At 38.2% G+C, this 23,323-nt stretch overlaps 1 pseudogene; it reads left to right on the top strand.

Moving 5' to 3' along the window:
* The first annotated feature begins 18,354 nt into the window (after nt 1-18,354).
* On the top strand, nt 18,355-18,908 carry LOC118570320 (annotated as a pseudogene).
* Nucleotides 18,909-23,323: the final 4,415 nt, after the last annotated feature.

Below are 23,323 nucleotides of genomic sequence, written 5' to 3'. Positions count from 1 at the left end.
ATGAATGCAGAAGTGGGGTTCTCTGGGATAAGGAGAAGACCAGTGAAAAGAAACAAAGAGAATGGAGAGAATGAGGATTGAGTGTGGTACAAGCATATGATGTAGTTGAATGAAAGTGTGAATATATGCCAATAAAAAGTAAAATAAAAACAGAGATTATAATCTAAAGATCAGTAAGAGGAAGTTTCCATCTTTCATTCAATCATTAAATCCTGGATACTTTATTTCCTTTGAGTAGTTAAATATTATTTTGCTATTATTACATGACTTAGACAATCTCTCATTGTGTTACCTCTATGAGAGCCTCCAAAGTGATGTAGGAACACCTGCTTAAGTCTTTGGAGTAGGGTAGTTAGCATACCATTGTATCAATTCCTTTGTACACATGCATGCCAACTATTGTTCTGAGTATAGACCAAAAATATGTACAACAGCTCTCAGAAGACGTAAATGCTTGAAAATTCTACAAGGTAAAAATTTGAGTTATTTTTGATGGCTTCTAGTAGAATCCATACCATAATCTTTAGAATAAGATGTATGCATGGCTATAGCCCCAACTGCTCAGAAGATTAACTCAGGAGTTGAGAGCAGAAATTCAAGATCAGCCTGGGTAAATTAAGCAAGTTCATGCTTCTAAAACATTAAATAAATAAAATTTAAAACCTGTAGTTGGAAGTTTTCCTGTGTCCTGCCTGGTCTGCAGCTGCTCAGATCCAAATAAACACACACAGAGGCTTATATTAATTATAACTGCTTGGCCATTAGCTCAGGCTTATTACTGACTAGTTCTTACACTTAATTTAACCCACAATTCTTGTTTATATTTAACTACTTGGTTAAATAGAAATATGGCTTGGTACCTATTCTTAGTTCTGCCTTGACATCTTGCTTCCTCTGTGTCTGGCTGGCAACTCCTGACTCAGCCTTCCTCTTCCCAGATTCTCCTCTTCTCCTCACCCCACCTATACTTCCTGCCTGGCTACTGGCCAATTAGCATTTTATTTATCAACCAATCAGAGCAATGCATATTCACAGCACAGAGAATGCCATCCCACAGCAAAAACCCACTTCAAAAATGTGATTTCTTTTGACTGAGGCATCAAAACCAATAGGTTTGAAGCATATCAAGATTCTCCAATATATGTTACAATTGACTCAGAGAAAGAAGTGTGAAAAGGTTATTGCTATGGGGTATTTTCTGTACACTATAAATATGTTTTATTACCATTGGTTAGTAAAAAAGCTGCTTTGGCCTATAGCAAGACAGAATAGAGCCAGGTGGGAAATCCAAGCAGAGATACAGGGAGAAGAGGGCAGAGTAATAGAGACACCAGTAAACCACCCAAGATACAAGTTGTGAAAGTACCCGTAAGCCACTGGCCTTGTGGTGATACATAGATTAATAGAAATGGGTTAAAAGTGGCTGTGGGACCACGGGACCAGGGCAGGAAAGAGAAAAGTATCCTGATACAGGTTATTTTATAGATAAAGGAAGAAGTGAGTGGCAGGACAACAGTTGGTTTAATAAGTGACATAGTCAGTGAAGAGGCACCAAATTCTCAGTGCAAGTATCACAGGAAGCCTTGCTCACTGGGGAGAGGAAAAAGGACATTTTCATTATGTGGAACTTGAAGACTGTGAGATGTACTTTAACTACTTTTGGATTCTGATCTCAGTTCTCCACAGAAGAATTCATCCTCTGCACATGTTCACCTCTTCCTCTTTCACTGGGCAGTCAATATCACACTCACCTTGGCCTCAATAAACCCCTTACCTAGTGACTTGCAAATAATAGGCATGTAGCAACCACCCTATTGGACTGATTAGACTTTGCTAATGCTCCATAATATTTGTTTGCATAACTGGCCTCTTTTCAAAGTTCCTATGCTTTATTTTTTTTTCTTCAGCATCTTCTCCATATCTTTGTTCTGATACAATTTCAGGATAAATAGAATTGAGCATATGGGTGAAAATTTCTCTAAGACAAAATTCCTCCCAGACTTTGAATGGATGGAGCAATTCTTCCATATTGAACAAATCAGATTTAGTATCATCTCGTGTTAGAGGAAGCTTTCAGTTACAGCCTCTGGCTCTGAAGAAGCCTTAGTCTGTCTTTCAACTCTTTTAAAGAAATATTCTTCTTTGGATACAGGTGGGATTTTGTCTACAAATTACTTACTTTTGTACTTTTCTCCACTGTAAACTTTTATAGGGAGTCCTTGGCAAACTTGACCTGCCTAAAGGAGTCTGCTCTGAGCTTTTCCTTTTGATTTGATGGGAATATTTTGCTTTTATTCCTTTTCTTGTGAGGAATTTAGATGATCAGATTTCAGTTCAATAGATAAACCAGCTGTCACTCAGACATACCTTCAAGAGATAGAAAATAAAACTCCATCTGTTTCAAGGTGGTAGAGATCTGGAGGTTCCAGCTAACTAAGCCCCTGAGGACATCAGAAGGATACCCTCAAAGAAGCAATCACGGAGCAGGTGGTTCGTTTTACCCATTTGTTTACATCTTACAGAATTTGATTCCTATAATTTCTCCTTTATGCCAAGTTTAGTCACTGTTGTCGAAAAAATATGAGGATAAGTCAGAAAAGGAGAAGTGGGAAATAAAACTTTGGGGATAAAATAAACATTGGTACCATGCTAGCCAACTTTCCCCAGGAATCACATAGACTTGAATGCCTTTGTGGCTTGAAGAGGAAGAGAATTAAATAAAGGTGTAAGAATGCTCTTTAGGAAACAGAAGTTCCAGAGGTCTGGGATGGCATCCATAAAAGGGATATGATGTCATTGTATTTTAATTAAAAACAAAAAAAGGTTTGTTTTTTTTTTTAAAAAAAAAGAAAATACAGGTTACTATATTTGAAGGACAAAGAGATTAAAATTGTAAATAAAGCAAAACCCTATACCCTATACTGCACTTTGGGCTTGGTCTCAGGATATTCCACTGAGCAAGTGTAGACATAAATAAAGCTGCATCTTATCTACACACACACATACACACACACACACACACACACACACACACACACACACACACACAAGTTGTATGTCCTAAAGATACAAAGTTACTAGCTTGAGGGCGATTATTATTGTATCCAAAGACAGGTAAACAATTCCTACCCAGAAAAAGTGAAACAAAAAGTAGACAGGATTTAATTCTGTGCGGTTCTGTAGAATCTCAGCTTACTCTTCCTTCTCAGCATGAGACAAAACAATACTTTTCTTTAAAGAGTTCCTTTATCTTTACTTCCTTCAGCTGAAACTATGAATACCAAAATACAGAACACTCCTCTAAAAGAAATCACCACTGTCTTATAGATTCCAGGGAATGAAAACTCAACATCATACTAACTTTTCTAAAAAGGCAAAAATTCCTGAGCTTTGCAAAACAGAAAAGTAACTGCAACCTTCTAGGTTTACTATAGGATTCACTCTCAAAAGACTGAAGTTGGTTTCTTGACAAAAAAGAGTCAACTGAGGAACTTGCTAGAAATAGGCATCTGCCTTTCTTTCCTTCATGACCTACTCACCACCAAACATGATCACATCCCAATAAGGTGGGAATTACAAAAAATTATTCTGTCAATAACTTGCCTTTACTATCATTTCCTCAAGTTTTACTAATTCATTAAGCAAGCATAAGAATAGCTATAGACAAAAGAATAGGTATGGGGGACAGGGAAAAGGTACAGTGGGTAAGAGCACCTTCTGGGCAGGCACATGAGTTCAGATTCCCAGCAGGTAAAAAGTCAGGCATTCCCACATGTAGACCTAATATCCAGCACTGTAGAAGGCAGACACAGAAAGAGCAATGAGGCTTGATGGCTACCAGCCTAACTCTAGGTTTATCAAAAATTAGGCAAAGAATACAGAAGCAAAACACCTGGTACCTTCTCTGATTTCACTACACATATGAATGGGTATATGCATCTATACAGATATTTATACACACCACACAAACACACACACACACACACACACACACACACACACACACACACACACACAAATACTTCAGTTAAAAAGATAAGTTCACTGTAATGGTAGAAAAGAACACTGATTTAAAAATAAATAAATAAAAATGTCTAATCCACCAAGAATATAATAACACTTCTTATTTTTGCTATGTTCCATAAGGAAAGAAAGAAAAGTGGAAAGGAAGGAAGAAAAGAGAGAAGGAAGGAAGGAAAAAGGAAGGAAGGAAAAAAGGAAGGAAGGGCTACTTCTTTGCTGAAAAATAATTTAAAAGGAAAGCACAAAGCAAACAAAAAAAATTAATTGGACTCTTTTCCCACCTTACATTGGTGCAGACATTTTCAAGGCTTTGGGGACACCTGCTGTACATCAGTCCTAACAAGTGTGGGCCTCACCATAAAGCCAGTGTGCGGTCTTGTGTTTACAACCTGGCAGTGCTCACTTCCCCCTGCTATATTTCAGCAACTTACAAAGGACAAGAAATTAATTATTCTAGGCAAATTGGCTCCACAATAGTGGAAGTGAACTCCCCTGATTCATGGCATCAAAGATGGAGAAATCCATGCTCTTAGAAACATGAAAAGCAATCATGGGCTATCCTATTAAAATTAAGCTGAGCTTATTTTTATTTTTTATCTTTTTTTGTCTCTCTTCTGATGGTTATTTTCCTGCATTTGATAACTAACTTGGGATGAAGGCACAGTCATCTCAGGAAATGATTTAAGGGACAGCTAGTTGCATGTTAGATTCTCCATTCATTCATTATTTCTTAGACTTTTAGAAAATTTTGTTAACAATTCTGTTTGGGGAATTCCTTAATATTGAGCTATGCAAAATATTTTAATTAGATTATATTTTGGTTAGAAACAAATAATAAATACAAGAAAATCACATTTACAGATTTTCAGACAGTTTATACCTAATTTTTAAAATGAAATATTATTTTAAAAACCCTTAAGATTGAAGTCCACAAAAGAAAAATTAACTTATAAAACAATACAGGAATTAAGACAGGGATGTAGATATAAGTAGAAATGGGTTTTTGTGACCCAGAAAGTTTACAAAATAATAAGGTAGGGAAGTCTATGTGTTGATTATGTAAATATAATTGCGCATGTGTTCTTCCTTGTTTAAGTCACCCATTATGAATAAGTACTTCTGTTTCCTATGTTCCTGTGGGATATCTCAGGTCAAATGTCATCTCTGGCCTCAGAATGGCCTCTTAAAATCATGTCTCCCCTTCCTCTGAAAACAGGTGCATGAAATAAACCAGCAGGCAGTCAAACTTGAAATTACATTTGTGTGTCCTAAATCATGACATTCAGTCTTGAAGAGAAAGACGAAAGCACAGATGTCTTTTCACCAAAGGATCCATCTTTGTGGAGAAAAGAAAAGGAGGGGGTGGACAGGAAATCCCAGAGACACAACACATTCCTGTTTGCTTGACTGAGTGCTTCCACAGACCTTCTTTGTATCAGACAGAATGGAGACCAGACTTTCACAAGTGGTCAGGCCAAGGCTGGGGCTGCACATTCTCAGCAGTTCTCAGTATTCACTCTGCTCTCTTTAAATGACAAAATAGAAAGACAACTGTACAGTTGATTATTATGAGTCTTATTTCTAGGGTAAGCAGGAAACATTTTGTGCTATTCAGAAAGAAAGAAGAAATGTTAAGACAAGCATCTGGACCACTTTGAGACCATCCCCTTGAAAACAGTATCCTTTTACACTCACTGATTCCTCAACTGTTTTATATTCTCACATGTAATCAGCAAATTCCCTAGAAGGAACATTTTTAAGGAAAGCTATTTATGTCTGGAAACGAAACTTGAACACTAAGATAAAATAGTGCTGTACACCTGCATTTTTCTTCCATCTTCAAATGTGAATATGAGGATGTTTCCCAAATTATACTATTGGTCTATGCTCTATTTTAGTTCTTATGATTTAGATACATATTTTAGCATTTTTATAATTCAAAAAAGAAAGAATTTTTTATGTAACCCATCTTTAAAATAATAATACTAAAATGTAGCACACACCGATAAGCCAGCACTTGAGAAGCTAAGGCAGGATGATTGAAAATGCAAAGCCAGCCTGGGCCCTATATAAGACACCTTACACACATGCACACACATACACACACACACACACACACACACACACACACACACACACACACAAACATAGAAAGGAAAGCCTAGTCCCTACATCCATCCAGTCTGAAAGGTTACAACTCATTGCCAACCATCCCCTGCCCCCCCCCTTTTTTTTCAGTTTTTCAAGGCAGGGTTCTTTATGTAGCCCTGGCTGTTCTGGAACTAGCTCTGCTGACCGCAAATTCACAGAGATCAACCTGCCTCTGTCTCTTAAGTACTGGAATTAAAGGCATGTACCCAAGAGAGTGTCCAAATCAATTAACTAAATACTGCCTGATTGTATTTAAGAGTAGACCTTAGGTCATTGAAGACAGAAAGAAGAATTGCAAATTACTTCTTCCCTTAAGGAGTATAAAATCAACTGAATACAATTTAGGGCTTGGGTTAACCAAAAATATAAAGAAGAAACCTAATCAATGGAATAGCCTGCCCTTTTTCAATTGTCTCTTTAAAAAAGAAAGGGGCCGGGCGGTAGTGGTGCATGCCTTTAATCCCAGAACTCGGGAGGAAGAGCCAGGCAGATCTCTGTGAGTTCAAGGCCAGCCTGGTCTCCAAAGCAAGTTCCAGAAAAGGTGCAACACTACACAGAGAAACCCTATCTCAACCCCCCCCCAAAAAAAAAAAGAAAGAAAGAAAGGGACCTTTGATGCTTATCAATTGATGTGCTTACCAAATAATTTTGTAGGAAAACCTAAGGGTATCATTTATGTATACTGTCAGGTAAGCAAGATTAAAGTTTGGCACAGTTGTGCTAAATAACCAGAATGAGAGTATCTTAATTTTCCAGCAGGATTCAAGTTTATATTTGACAATGTTGTACTGTGTCAAACATACGAGGCTTAGACAGGGGAACAAAATCTCTTGAGAAAACAGTGGTGTGCTACAAGTCTGAACTCAGCATTACGAGATGTTCCTTGTTTTTTCTTGTTGTTTTTGTTGTTGTTGTTTGTTTGTTTTATTTTCTATTGTTAAGTGTGTTACATGTGAGATTACACTATTTGACCAAGAGACTCACAGGCTTGAACACAAACTGCTACCAAAGAGATTCCTGTAATTCCTTGTTCTCCCTTTCTGTTCTTGATCCAGCTGGGATCTCTTGCTCCCCTAAGCTCTCTTTCCCTCAAACCTTGCCCTTCATTACTCCCACTGTCGTCCAGGTTGTTCATGTAGATCTCATCCATTTCTCTGTCATTGGGTGATCCCTGTGTCTTTCCTAGGGTCCCGATTTCTAGGTAGCCTCCCTGGAGTTGAGTAGCAGTCTAGTCATCTTTGCTTTACATCTAGTATCCTCCGATGAGTGAGTACATACCGTGTTTGTCCTTCTGAGTCTGGGTTACCTCACTCAGGATGGTTTTTTTCTAGATCCATCCATTTGCCTGCAAACCTCATGATGTCATTGTTTTTCTCTGCTGAGTAGTCCTCTATAGACTGCTGGCAATGGTCAAGAGAAAGCCTGATCTGACCTATTCTGGTGATCAGATGGCCAAACACCCTACCAGTCGAGCTGGAACTCTCATCCAATAACTGATAAAAGTGGATGCAGAGATCCTCAGCCAGGCCCCAGGTGGAGCTCCAGGTGTCCAATTGTTGATAAAGAGGAGGGACTGTAACAGCAAGAATTGTTGAATCCAAGATTGCAAAAAGCACAGGGACAAATAGCCAAACAAATGGAAGCACATGAATTATGAACCAAAGGCTGTGGAGCCCCCAACTGGATCAGGCCCTCTGGATAAGTGAGACAACTGAATAGCTTGAACTGTTTGGGAGGCATCCAGGTTGTGGGACCGGGACCTGTCCTTAGTGCATGAGCTGGCTGTTTGGAACCTTGGGCTTACACAGGGACACTTTGCTCAGCCTGGCAGGAGGGGACTGGACCTGCCTGTACTGTATCCATCAGGTTTAAATGAACTCCCAGGGGAGTCTTTGCCCTGGAGGAGATGGGAATAGAGGGGAGGGGATGGGGGGAAGGTAGGGGTGGGAGCGAGAGGGGGGAGGACAGGGGAACCCATGGCTGATGTGTAAAATTAAAACACAAATATAATAATAATAATAATAATAATAATAATAATAATAATGAGATTCCTGTGGCCTCAGTTTTTCATCATGTCCCAAGACTCTCTACTCTAGACAGACAAAAGCTCTGACACACCCCTTGTGTTTCTAGATAACTCCTACCTTTTGATCCTTAGAAATGCCACTTTATATGTCTGAAATATTCTTCATTTACCTGCTACTGCATGACAAATTAAACTTAAAATTGTAGCTTAAAACAGCAAAAATTTACCATTGTATGATTTTGATGTCTGGGAGCAACTTGAATAGTAGATCTGGCCCAGAGTCTCCCTCATAAGATTAATTTTAGTGCTAACTGGGGCTGCAATTGAGTCAAGGCTCAAGTTTAAGGATTCACATCTAAGTTCATTAATATAACATTGACAGGTCCAAAAAGATCCAATCCGAAGCTCACTCATAGGGTATTCTCCACAAGGCTGATTCATACCTGTGATCAGGTTTCTCTAGAGATATCTTAGAGAAGACACAGAATAACAGTCACTTTGGACACCATAATCTTTAATAACCTGATACCAGAAATAGGAACTCATCATGTCTACCATTTAGTGACTCAACATATATACTGATAAAGCTGCCAAAATTGGAAATAATCTAAGTAAATATTGCAGGCATATAACCCATCCAGTCACCCAGTATACTACAAAGAAGGACTATTTGCCCTGATGATTATGAGGCTGACATGAAATTATTTTTCGTCATTGACCAGAATGTTGAAAGAATATCTGACAGCATATTACAAACCTGGGAAAATATTAAAATTTAAAATTTGAAAAAATAAATAAATAAAAAGGCGTGTACCACTACCACCACCCAGCTCTCATGCTAATTTTTGATTCTTGACTTTCCTTCTATGATAAGTGATGTGGGTCTGTATGATATGTGCTTGCATATGTGCATGTATACACACATTAAAATACAGTAATATTCACTTTATCCACTTTAAAATGTTTAATAAATACTTAATAAGCATAATAGTAGAGATGTGTGTTTTAAACTATTCTTCAACAACAATATTCATCAAGATTTGAATTCCTAATAACTTATTACAGGGTTCTGAACACTTAGCTTTATATTTCTGGAATTTGAGAAAAATAAGAGATTTGACAACAGACACAAAGTCAAAGCAGTCAAGAGGCAACCAGAACACAGTTATGCCTTAAGGGCCTTGCTAGCTGGCATTACCAGCAGAGTTTGTAGAAAAACCTCCACAGAATAGGCTTTGCCACTTAGTACAATTTAAACAAATGTTCTCATGAATAGTATCCATTCTAAGAAGGAAAATGTACTTTGCTATGCATCACCTTTAGCATACCTTGCCAGATAATTGAAAGGTCCCTACCAGATTGCTGTATTCAATGGCACCTCACATTTTTTTCTCAAAACCTTGGAAAAAAGATCATGTGTTTAGGAAAAAAATCTTACATTGATCTTCTTTAATTTTTTAAAAGTAAACAAGTAAGCTAATCTGTTATACAATTGGATACTACTCAGGGACAAAGAGAAAAACACGTGTTGGCAAGACAAGTAGATTCAAATTGCTGGACAACAAAAGGGGAAAGCTTAAAAAGGCCACAGGCTGTATGAGCCCAACCACGTGTCATTCTGGAAGTGGCTAAAATATACAGGCATTTAAAAATAATTTGGTTCACAATTTATTTGTTTAGAAGAACAGGGGAAGGGTATATTAAGTGCAGTAACACAGGGTATTTTAGAAGCAATGAAACAATTCTGCATGATGCTATGGTGCTAGATTTAGCACATTGTGCATTTATCAAAACTTATTGGATATAACATAAAGAGGTGTGCTCTAGTTGGAACAACCTGTCTATATTGGTTTTCAGTTTAATAACTGTACCACACAAATAGTGCAAGGTGATGATGACATGAAAGATTTCGACAGAGAATTAACCCATGGTTTTTATTTACTATATTATCTTTTCTCTTTCTCTTTCTCCTTCTTCCTCCCCCTCTCTCTCTGAGTGTGTATGTGTAACTGTCTGTATGTGTGACTGTCTGTGTACAGCTGAGTATTGAACTCAAGGTTTTGCACATGCTAGACAAAAACTACACACACATTTTGTTAAATTTTGAGACAGGATCTCACTATGTTATTAATTCTGACCTTCAAAGTACTTTGTATCTCAGGAAGGCCTTAAAATCCCCATATTACTTGCCTGTGCCAGTATTTGTAAATCTAAAGCTGTTCTAGAAAAGAGAATATACTAATTTTAAAATGAAGTAAAATTAACTGCAAGGTGAAATAATGAATTATGCCAGCATATGGCTCACTATAATTTATGATAATACATCCACACACATATTTATAATTCTCTCCAGGTAAACTATTAGTATGTTTACTCTCAAGTTTCCTATATTAATTTATTGAGAGTGGACTGGGGAGTAAATGAAAGTCTTCCTGCATGTTAAACGTGTGCTACATCTCAGTTCCACAACAATAGTTCATTAAATAGGTTATCTTTTAAAAGAAAGAGTAGAAGACAATTGTATAAACCAATCAAAAAAACTGTGAAAGTTTGTAATGCTATGAAAGAAGAACAAATGTAACTGTACCTAAACAGAGATGACTCTAGTCAGGATGATTTCTCATTCCGGGTCTTTAGAACTTGGCATCAGCCTGACCTACTTACTGTATAGACATTAAGCCAGACCGTCCAGTTCAAAGTCTGCTAGTTGCAAGGAAGAGAAAGAAAAGAAAAAAGAAACACTTCAGGTAGACTGCACAGTGTTAAGGTCTTTGCTGCTCAAGGGTGAGTGCTGAAACTAGCATTGTAATGACTGGCCCAGGCATGCTTAAACTGGTGTCAGGAAGGCACAGCCAGATCCTTACCTACACTGTTACATAAATAAACATCAGAAGAGACGGGAGCCAGACAAATGGTGGTGGGGGATGAAGTGTAGCCCTGGTTGCATTTCAATTAAATGAGCTGTCAAGACAGAGACTGGGTCAGTCCAATGCTAAGATGTATATTCGGGAAGATGTTCCCTGCTATAAACCCTCAGCATACCCTTTTCAGTTTCCTGCAAGTGGAAGAACTATAAAGGAAACTTAAAAACACATCTTCCCAATTATCCTTTCTAAAAGGTAATGTTCCATATTTCAAAGGCTGTTTTTTACAGAATCACCTTTATCACCCAATACCAGTTTCCTAGCTGGTGTGAACAAGATGAGGGAAAAGGCATTTTTAATTAACAACAAAAAAATCACAATAAGATTAGCAAATGTAGGCTAAAATCAGAAATACATTAGTACTATGTAACTTCAGCACCTGGACATGTGTCTTAGACACATGAGGGCAATGGGGCAGTCTATACTGCCAGCAGTCAAGATGAGGAGATGCCTTCCTGGTCACATCAGCAATCATTCCTAACCTGCTGTTTATTGACCTGAGAAATCTCCACTTGACTGGCATTTTGGAACCACTGTGAAAACAGTGCAGTGGTTTAGATGTGACCCCCAGAATTCAAGAGCAGAAACTTGAAACATTACAGTGTTGGGAGGTGGGGACTAATGGTGTTTGCACTGTGGAAGCAACTTTGTGAAAAAAAATTAATATTATGGATAGTAATGACTCTCAGACAATTTCCTCTCTTGTGCTATTTTCCCTTCTGCTTTCCACCATGAGATGGCACAAGAAGGTCTTTGCCACATACCAACACCTTAGCAGATATCCTAGCCACCAGAACTGAGAGCCAATAAATTTCTGTTTATTATAGATTACCCAATCTCAGCTCTCCTGTAGCAGCAGCACAAAACAAAGAAAGATGAACCAGTACCACAGAAAAATTTCAAGATGTATTCTGGGCAATCACACACCAAAATATCAACATGAACTTCAAAGGGCACTCTGAAAAATTTCATTTATAACCCACATGCATTTAATCATTTATATAACATCAATGAAATTGTATTTTTTTTTAATTCTACTCAGTGCTAGTATCTATTTCAGTGATTATTCTAAATCTCACCAGCTCCCTGGAAACCACTGTTCCATCAACAGCACTATTCATTGTTTGAGCAAGAAAACTCTATGGTCTTGGATACTGTCCTATGAATTGTAAGATGTATGAAACATTCCTTGATTCTACCTACTAGATGCATTACCACTTTGCTGTAACAACTAAAATTCTTCCAAGACACTTCTCATGTCCCTTTGAGAGGCAACATCACTCTGTGTTTGTGTTATAAACTTCTGCACTAAACTGTCCACAGGAATGCCCCCTAGGTTATAGGAAAATTGCTATTAAATAAAGGTTCCAATTAAACGTTTATAACCTGAGCTGCACTTACATCAAGATGATTTTCATGGCAATTGGATCACTGCCCCTCATTATTCAATACCCTCTACTTCCACCTAAATAAACAAACCATTAATCTGTGATACTCAGTTTAAAGGCAAGAGATTCCCAAATTATTTTTTTACTTCTCCTCAAAGGTATGAGTGACTCCTCTCCTAAGTCTTTTTCTCTTCTTTCCCTCCCTCCCTTCATCCTTTCCTTCCTTCCTTCATTTTATTTTTTTCATTTTTCTTTATTAAGAAATTTTCTACTCACTCCACATACAATCCACAGATCCCCCCTCCTCCCACCCCCAGCCCTCTTTCCCAAGCCACCCCACATCGCCACATCCCCCTGGGGGGCACCCAGCCAGGGGGATTGGGATCAGTCCCTGGTCTGTGAGTAGGCTTCTGGAATCTGGTGCCTGTGGTGTGACACCTTGCACAGCCTTGGTGCAGTGGGAAGGGGCTTGGAGCTGCCTAGGCTCAGTGTGCTGGGCTCTGTTGACTCCCCATGGGAGACTTCCTTCATTTTCTTAAAGATTTTCTATGTGAACATGTGTTGGGGTATCTGAAAAGGCCAGTAGAAGGTAGTAGATTCCTGGAGCTGCGGTTACAAGCTGTTGTTATCCACTGAACCAGGGTTCTAAGAACTGAATCAAGCCCTGTGTGAGATCAAGAAACACATTTAACTGATGAGCTTGACTCTTCAGCTCTACTTCTTCCAATTCAATTACTAAAATATATTTCACAAACCACCATGCTCAGTGTGCCTCTATGTCCAAGAATAAAGTACTGAAGACTGTGATTAAAAATCAAGTCTCCCAAATGCAGTTTATATTCTACGAGAAAGGGAGGGGAGAATGGCAATCTTAAAAGATAGTAACAATAATGCTACAGTCTAAGAAAAACCAGCCCTGAAGGACTCACAGAGTAGATACTTTCTGAGAAAAGGCATGAAGAGGAGGGTTGGTAGGTACTGGAGCTGATGGAAAGTCTTGTCAGACTGGCGGACTGTCCTGGAAGACATCCTTATGTTCCTCCACATCTTCCTCAAGTACTAGGACATGACAAGAGGTAACCTTGCTGTTGATACAGTGCTGGAGGTGTGCTCAATGGTCATCACAGGCAGACATTTCTTAAAAATATCTATTCCAGGGCTAGAAGTTGGGTGGAATTCTTACCTAATATATACAGAGCTCTGGGTACAACCCAGCACAAGGAAGAAAGGAAGAAAGAAAAGAAAGAGACAAAGAAACAAAGAGAAACAGAAGCAAGCCTTTGTTCTAAATGTGTCTTCTACCTGTAAAAGTGAGTTTTAAAAAATGTCTAAAATTGAGTTTTGTGCATTGTATGGAATTCCATATACATATATATTTACTAACATATCACTAAGTAATCTTTCCATATCTATTTAAAGCAAAAATATTTCAAACCAAAATAACGTTCATTAGGTATATGGCATTAAGTCAAAATTTTATGGAGGTTGCTTTTCTTTTTTTTTTCTCCCTAAAACTGATAAGAACACTTAGGTGTGCCACCTGTGATTTTTCTTATGTAACAAGTTTCCATTCCTCCTGGGTCATTCAGCTTTGCTGAGGGACTTTGCATCTTGCTGCAAGACAAAAACACAGCCTACTTAAATTGGGCTGTTTATTCTCTGTCACAAAGGACTTAATGATATCTATGAAAAATCCACAGCCTCAGCTTCTGTGAATATAATGTTCTTTCCCCAGGACAGCATTCCTTCTGAGGTGATCCGGTGTCATATGTACACACCAAAAAAAATATAGTGTTCTCATCCATCTGTCTTTCCTCTCTGTGTATGTGAGAGTCTACATCCCTCTTTACCTGTTTCCCAGCTGCATGCATCATCTGCCATTCCTGACAATGAGAAAAGTGTCTCCAAAAGAGCAGAAGTTTCAGACTGATGACTGAGGCAGCCGCAGCCACTGCAGTATACTTCCCAGGTGACATGATTTCTATTCTTTATGGGGCAGTGACCCACAGAATAGTTTCTCAACAAATTAAAATCCCAGCAAAAATCAATGCTATGCTCGGCCTAAAATAATGACTTTAAGAAAGGAAAGAAACTTTGTAAAGATTTAGCCTCTGTTATGAAATCTTGGAGAGAAGTGTCCTAGCAATTGGCTAATGGCTTGGGGCAGGGGTGGCCAGGGGCCACGAGAGTCCTCTCTGTAACCTGGTGGTGAGCAAAGAAACGTCTAACAGCAGCTCCAATCTTCACCTGCAGTGAAGCCTGAAGGAAATATGCAGGCTCACTCTTCAACCACATTCACACTTCAACTCTCCCCTTCTCCCTTTCTTGTTCTGAGGTCAAGAAGGTATGTTGATACTGCACACAAAACTTTCAGCCCTAGAATCCAGAAGGGCAAAATGAGATAATCGTTACAGGTTACTGTAACTAGCTAGATCTTAGTATTCATTCAATAAGAAAACTTCTTACGCATATAAAGAAATTAAATGTTTGCCATTGTAAAATGCCAAACTGGGATAAGAAACCAATCATCCTAATTTGCAGCACAATGATAAATACTTTAATTTTAAAGGAAAACAAAATTTAAAATGACAAGTATATTAGACATTCTTACAATCTACAATGTGCAATGTATTTATTATCCCTGTACATATTTTTCTCGACAGTGTATGGTTGTTGTTATAAAATGTGATACTCAACTGTATATGACTTCTATCAGGTTTGAAGGGGAAGATTTTTGTTCTACATGAAATACTAAAAAACATTGTGCCTTTGTGTGTGTGTGTGTGTGTGTGTGTGTGTGTGTGTGTGTGTGTAGTGATGTAAATGTGTGTATGTGTTTATGTAGAAGAGGGAAGAAGCACTGGGGCCTTTTGAATGAAGAACTGACAAATTTTGGGTTACATTTTCACAGGACCACTACATATGCATCTACTAATAAGAAAAATATGAAAAAATCGACAGTAGTTCAGTGGGTACAATGAGGTAGTGAGAAGGGATTTACTTAAACTGGGATGGTAATGGAGGTTGTGAGAAGGGATTCGACTATTCCAGATGTCTTTTGAAGACACTGATGACAGATCCAAAGTGAAAGACACATGATAAAGGGGGTTCAAGGATGATATCAAGGTTAACTGAGAAAACCTAAGACCTGAGATTTATTCTAGTTCACACTAAATTACTAGTCACCTGCCAAGGTCCACATTTCCTACACATATATCATCATTATAATATATTTTGCTGTATAAATAAGTATAAAAGGGACCCCCTGACATCATGGCAAGTACACATACACAAGGAGATACAATGAAGACCATGCCCACAGGGGAAGTTGAGGATGAAGGATCGTAACAGCTGAGCTTTGCTGCTAAATTTGATTTTACACATTACCACCCTAGGTCACCAGAAACATCTGGTCAAAATTACTATTTCATTTCTAATTATTTAGCCACAGGTTAAAAACCCACTGACTATTTCCCATAATTCTATAGCTATGCTTAGCCTTTATTAACACCACTGATATCACTGTGTGTTTATGTCCAAAATCATAACGTGGCAAAAACAAACAAAACACCTTTATACTTACTCTAAAATAAAGGGTAACACTGAGGAGAACTCAAGTCTTATACAGCAAATAACTTCTTAATTTTATTACTTGTTCCAAGTCAGTCTAATAATAAGTAAAAATAAAATCATTGCTAAAGTGGCTTATACTTATTGGATTTTCACAAAAAATTTCAGAGGGGTACATTGGAAAAATGATTCAGAAAAGCAAATTGTGCCCCTTCAGTCCTTGCTATCTGAGATGAGCTTTCCAAAAACATCTTATAGTGTCACTCTATTCCTTGTCTTGGTGAGATAGCTTATTGCAGTGAATCTGGTGAGATAATTTCTGCTATTGTAGAAGTCATTTTGAAGCAATTTATCTGAAATGGGCTATAGAAATATGGCCACTGGTTTCTCTTTCTTGCTAACAAATACATACCGTTTTTTGTTGACTGAAATATTGCCGAATTCTCTTTCTTCCCATCATGTAGGCTGCTCTAATAGGATTCAGTGATGTTATACTTCTGAATTTGAACAACACTGAAGGCACTGAGATGCAGGGCTTCTCCACTGGGGGAGTTGGAACACGATTATTGCTTCTGTTTGTCTCATACGCTGCTGAGTTTTCATGGCACACTTAGGAGCATGATGATCTCTTTCATGGTCTGGCAGATGTAGCCAGAAAATGGCAAAACAAGTCACCAAATACAGGAGTATTCTATTTTGCATTAAAAAACTGCCCAATAATGATTCCTAAAGAGTCTATAGCTGGAAACACAAGTTCAAAAAAATGTTTTTAAGCTGGGCAGTGGTGGCACACACCTTTAATCCCAGCATTCAGGAGGCAGAGGCAGGCAGATCTCTGTGAGTTCGAGGCCAGCCTGGGCTACAGAGTTGAGTTCCAGGAAAGGCGCAAAGCTACACAGAGAAATTCTGTCTCAAAAAAACAAAAACAAAAACAAAAACAAAACAAACAAAACCATACAACAAAAAATGTTTTTAAGGCCACATGTGTATGATGAGCAGAACAGCTTTCACTAATCTAAATGAGGTTCATTTCTAATTGTATAGTCATTGTTGTCTTTTCACCCCACTGCCTAAAGTTCACTCTGTTTCCTTTTGTCTTAGTAGATCTTTGGATGTCCACTCCTCAAGCCAGGACTGCCTTGTATCTTGGAGAATGAAAATAATGACTTTTTCTACTATTTCCAAAATTGTTCCATTAAAATAAAAGTTTAATATAATCTGTTTGGGGGCTTTTATCTGTTCTTTGTGAGTTGAAGGAAAAATGGGAGATAGGACTGATGCCTTCTTGATGCTTTGTGGTAGTTTGTGCAGATTGTCAATTTGACAGGATTTAGAATCACCATGGAAACCAAGTCTCATCTTATGTCTGTAAGGAATTATTGAGATTATGTTGAGGTGGGAAGATACACCATATATGTGGGAGGCACCATTCCATGGGCTGGGGCTCAGGATTTAATAAAAAAAAAAAAAAAAAAAAAAAAAAGAGGGAGCAAGCAGAACACAAGTAGTCATGATTCTGCTTCCTGACTGTGGACACAGTATCACTGGCTGCCTCCTGTTCCTGACAACACACCTTCTCTGCCTTAAGTGACTGTGTTCCCTGGGACTTTAAGAAAAAATAAACCTTTCCTTCCTTAAGTTGCTGTTATTGAGGTACTCTGTTACGGCAACACGAAAAGTTACTAAAGTATGTCCTTTCTGCCTTACTCTTCTTTACAAATAAGAATCAAAACAAGTCATAATTCCTACACATATGTGTTCCATAGTTTGTTTGTTCTAGCAAGGGAATATTTAATAAATATTCACTGAACTTCCACGTAGAAAGAAGCATTATGGTAGACACTGTGGGATACTAAAAAAAATATTAAAACTCACCTGTCCTCAGAGACCTCCAATCTACTGGAAGGCCAGAGAAAACTCTAGCAGCAAATCAAGTATCAGAACAACCTAGCTACAGGTGAAAGTGAAATGCAATCCAGAAATAACTTTATTAATGCCTAGACTCTATTAATTAAATAAAATTACAGTAGTGATGATAACATTGAGGCATCATTTTTATTCTCACTCACCGGGATGGTAATTTTCAGAAAGCATCACAATGTTGAATACCCTTTCATATTAATGCATGCAGCTGTGCTCTTCTTAGATCTCTTACTATCCATGTTTGTCAGAAATCAATCAAGCCACAGTGAATTGTGTCTCCAGAATCCAGGTCTCTAATTTAAAATAGATGGATAGCTTTCTACTTTCAGCTGGGGGTGGGTGGGTATGTATGGTGTACCTTTCTTTGTCATCCAGAATCAGGAGTCATCTGATATGCGCTACCTCCACCTTGTTTGACCCCAATGAGATCAAAGTCTTGTACCTGAGGCACACCCCTGCCAAGGTCAGTGTCATATTTGTCTTGGTCCCCAAAATCAGTCTCTTGGGTCTGTCTCCCCCTTGGAAAAAAGATGGTGATGACATCTCCAAAGCAACCAGTGACTGGAAAGGTCTGAGGATGACAATGAACCTAACTGTTTAGAATAGACAGGTCCAGACTAAGGTTGTATCTTCTGCCTCTATCCTGATCATCAAAACACTTAAGGAGCCACCAAGAAACAGAAAGAAGCAGGAAAACATTAAATACAGTGGAAATATCACCTTTGAAGAAAATGTCAACACTCTGAAGATGCATCATTGGTTTTTAGTCAAAGAACTTCCAAAACTATTAAGGAAATCCTGCATATTGCACAGCCTGTGGGCTGTGATGTGAGTAGACATCACCACCCTTGTGGTGTCATAGATGACATCAACAGGGGTATAGTGGAATTTCCACCTAGTTAAAATTCAGTGAGAGAAAATACCTAATAAAATATCATCTAACAAAAAATAATAATAGATAAATGGTTTTCCTAAAACTCAAGCTGCACCCTTTTCACATTTTCTCATTGAGTTTTAATCTTTGGAATTAAACAACTCTTTATTAGCCTGTCTTCTGGTTTTCTGGGGATAAATTTTTGGTGGAGATATATAAAAGTACAAGTTTGGTGGGTAGAATCCTTAGGAACAATGTCTGTGGTGAAGTTATTTAAATGTAGTTGCCACAAGTTGCTGTGGAATAATCCCTTTGTACACTGTGATTGGTTTAATTGACAAGCTGACTGGCCAATAGCTGAACAGCATAACATTATGGCAGGAAAGTCAAACTGAGAATGATGGGATGAGGAAGAGCGGAGTCAGGGGAGTCGCCAGGAGACACAGAGGGAGCAGGATGTCCTGGAGAACAGGTAAAGCCACAGGCCACATGGCAGCACATAGATTAACAAAAATGGGTAAATTTAAGTTGTAAGAGCTAGTTAGTAATCAGCCTTAGTTATTAACCAAGCATTTATAATTTATATTAAGTCTCCGAATCGGTTTTGGGAAGCAGCTGCCAGCTATTTGGTAGCAGGTGGTCAGGACAGGAAAACTCCACCTACAAGTGACTTCAAACTCTATCTTTATATGTGCTCCCTGTTCATGCAAGGACATTGTCTTTATGCCATTCAGCTGTCTGTCATTGAATGCAGGGTGCACTGTAGTGACAGTACAATGTTGGGCCAGTAAATTTCCTTTAGCTAATGCAACTCCCAAAAAAGTAATCAGTGGTAGACAGTCAGAAGCCATTAGTTACAGTGAACCCTCTAGCTGTGGAAGTCTAGATGGTGTATCAAAGTCTGTGATAAAACCAGTCAGAGAAGGTAAGCAATACTAGGATAACAAGTTAAACTCGAAATGCCAGTGAATGCAAAACAGAGGTGTATTTCTTGTTCATAGAACACATATAGTGAAATCAAATTTCTCACATAGGCAGCTCTCCTCTAGAGGACAATTTAGTTATCCATGCTGCTGCATCTCCTTTCTCCATCTTCCCTCAAGAATTTTTTACTGATTGAGTCTGAAGATGACAGCTAAACTACTCACCAGTTATTGGCCTGAATTAATCATGTGACTCTGTAAGAAAATTGGGAAGTATGTTTCCATGTGTTTGGAAAGGAGAGCCAGACAGTATATTTATATAATTTCTTCAGCTACTAGGATAAATTACACTAAAATATAAACTCCCCAGCCAGTCAATCAATAAGTACTAGTCAGATTTTATATAATAGTACCACATTAAAGTTTTTGATAATTAGTATAAAGAAGAGAAGAATAACCCAGTCGCTGGTGGTGCATACCTTTAATTTTAATCCCAGCACTCAGGAGGCAGAAACAGGCAGACCTCTGTGAGTTTGAGGCCAGCCTGGGCTACCAAGTGAGTTCCAGGAAAGGCGCAAAGCTACACAGAGAACCCCTATCTCGAAAAACCAAAAAAAAAAAAAAAGAGAGAGAGAGAAGAATATTAAAATACCTGGATGGGGTAGGGCAGTAGAGAGATAGCTCAATGGCTAAGGTTGTTTGCTGCATATCATGAGAAGGAGAGTCAGATTCCAGAACCCACATAAAAAGCTAGGTATCCTGCAAATGCCTGTAACTCCATACATACACACTCACATGTGCATACACACACACACACACACACACACACACACACACACAAAGAACATAGATACACAAACACATACATACACCTACACACAAAAACATATATATAATTTTGTTTTTAAAAAAGAAAAAGAGCTCTTGCAGAGAGGAAGGACAGCAGAAGCAGTGAAGGACACACTTAGAAACCAGGTGACAGTAGTACTGAGTGCAAATGTTGAACATGTGTAGATAGCACAGGTGTTGGAAATGCGTATATCATTTTCCACACTCATTGCTAGTGCATGGGACTTCTAGTTAATAGTGATTTCAACGCCACTTCCTGAGACTCCAAGACCAACAAGGTCATAACCCAAAATGTCCAAGAAATTTGGGACACCACAAAAAGACCAAACCTACAAATAATAGGGATACAGGAAGGAGAAGAATACCAACTCAAAGGCACAGAAAATATATTTAACAAGATCATAAAACAAAACTTTTCCAACTTAAAGAAGGAAACGCCTATGATGATACAAGAAGCCTATAGAACACCAAACAGACTAGACCCCCAAAACAAGTCCCCTCACCACATAATAATTAAACAACTAAACGTATAGAATAAAGAAAGAATATTAAGGGCAGCAAAGGAAAAAGGCCAAGTGACTTATAAAGGCAAACCCATCAGAATAACACCCGATTTCTCAATGGAGACTTTGAAAGACAGAAGGACATGGACAGATATAGTGCAGACACTAAGAGACCATGGATGCCAGCCTAGAATAATATACCCAGCAAAAGTTTCAATCTTCATAGATGGAGTGAACAAGACCTTCCAAGACAAAACCAGATTTAAACAATACCTATCCACAAACCCAGCCCTACAGAAAGCACTAGAAGGAAAATTCCAACCTAAGGAAGGCAGATACACACATGAAAACTCAGGCAATACATAACACCACAGCAGTAAACCCCAAAGAAGAGAAGTACACACACACTACCAGCAAAAAATAAAAATAAAAACAGGAATGAACAATCACTGCTCATTAATATCCCTTAATATCAATGGACTTAATTCACCTATAAAAAGACACAGACTAACAGAATGGATGTGAAAACAGGACCCATCTTTCTGCTGCATACAAGAAACACACCTCAAATTCAAAGAAAGACACCTCCTAAGAATAAAAGGCTGGGAAAAGTCTTTCCAATCAAATGGTCTTAAGAAACAAGCTGGGGTAGCCATCCTAATATCCAGCAAAATAGACTTCAAACTAAAATCAATCAAAAGAGATGATGAATGACATTACATACTCATTGCAGGAAAGATCCACCAAGATGAAGTCTCAATTCTGAACATTTATGCCCCAAACACAAGGGCACCCACATATGTAAAAGAAACATTACTAAAGCTTAAATCACATATAAAACCCCACACATTCATAGTGGGAGACTTCAACACCCCACTTTCACCTCTGGACAGATCAGCCAAATTGAAACTTAACAGAGAAATAATGGACTTAACTGATGTTATGGCTCAAATGGACTTAATCAATATCTACAGAACATTCCACCAGAACAAAAAAGACCATACCTTCTTCTCAGCACCCCATGGAACCTTCTCTAAAATTGACCACATACTTGGCCACAAAGCAAATCTCAACAGATACAAAACAATTGGAATAACCTCCTGTGTTCTATCAGACCACCATGGTTTAAAGTTAGATTTCAACAACAGAAAAAAACTACAGAAATCCTACAATCTCATGGAAACTGAATAATGCTCAACTGAATCACCAATGGGTTAAGGAAGAAATAAAGAAAGAAATTAAAGACTTCCTAGAGATCAATGAAAATGAATATACCACACACCCAAACTTATGGGATACTATGAAAGCAGTGCTAAGAGGGAAATTGATAGCACTGAATGCCCACATAAAGAACCTGGAGAAATCTCACTCTAGGGACTTGACAGCACACCTGAAAGCCCTTGAACAGGAAGAAGCAAAGTCTCCCAGGAGAAATAGATGCCAGTAAATTATCAATTTGAGAGCAGAAATCAATAAAATAGAAATAAAGAGAACAATACAAAGGATTAATGAAACAAAGACTTGGTTCTTTGAGAAGATCAACAAGATAGACAAGTCCTTATCCAAACTAACCAAAAGACAGAGAGAGAGCATCCAAATTAAAAAATCAGAAATGAAAAGGGGAACAAACAACAGACAATGAGGAAATCCAGAGAATCATCAGGTCATACTTCAAAAACCTCTACTCCACAAAACTGGAAAATCTAAAAGAAATGAATAATTCTGTTGATAGGTACCACATACCTAAGTTAAATCAAGACCAGATAAACCATTTAAATAGTCCAATAACCCCTAAGGAAATAGAATCAGTCATTAAAAGTCTCCTAAGCAAAAAAAGCCCAGGACCAGATGGTTTCACTGCAGAATTCTACCAGATCTTCAAAGAAGACTTAATACCAATACTCTTTAAATTGTTCCACACAATAGAAGCAGAAGGTATATTACCAAACTCCTTCTATGAGGCTACAATTACCCTGATTCCTAAACCAAACAAAGATGCAAAAAGAAAGACAACTACAGACCCACCTCCCTCAGAAACATTGATGCAAAAATACTCAATAAAATTCTGGCAAACAGATTCCAAGAACACATCAAAACAATTATCCATCATGATCAAGTAGGCTTCATCCCAGGGATGCAAGGGTGGTTCAACATACGAAAGTATGTCAA

Source organism: Onychomys torridus, chromosome 19, assembly GCF_903995425.1.
Source record: "Onychomys torridus chromosome 19, mOncTor1.1, whole genome shotgun sequence".
Taxonomy (NCBI): Eukaryota; Metazoa; Chordata; class Mammalia; order Rodentia; family Cricetidae; genus Onychomys; species Onychomys torridus.
Note: the sequence above shows the minus strand (reverse complement) of the source record. Positions and strands in the feature narration are given on the sequence as shown.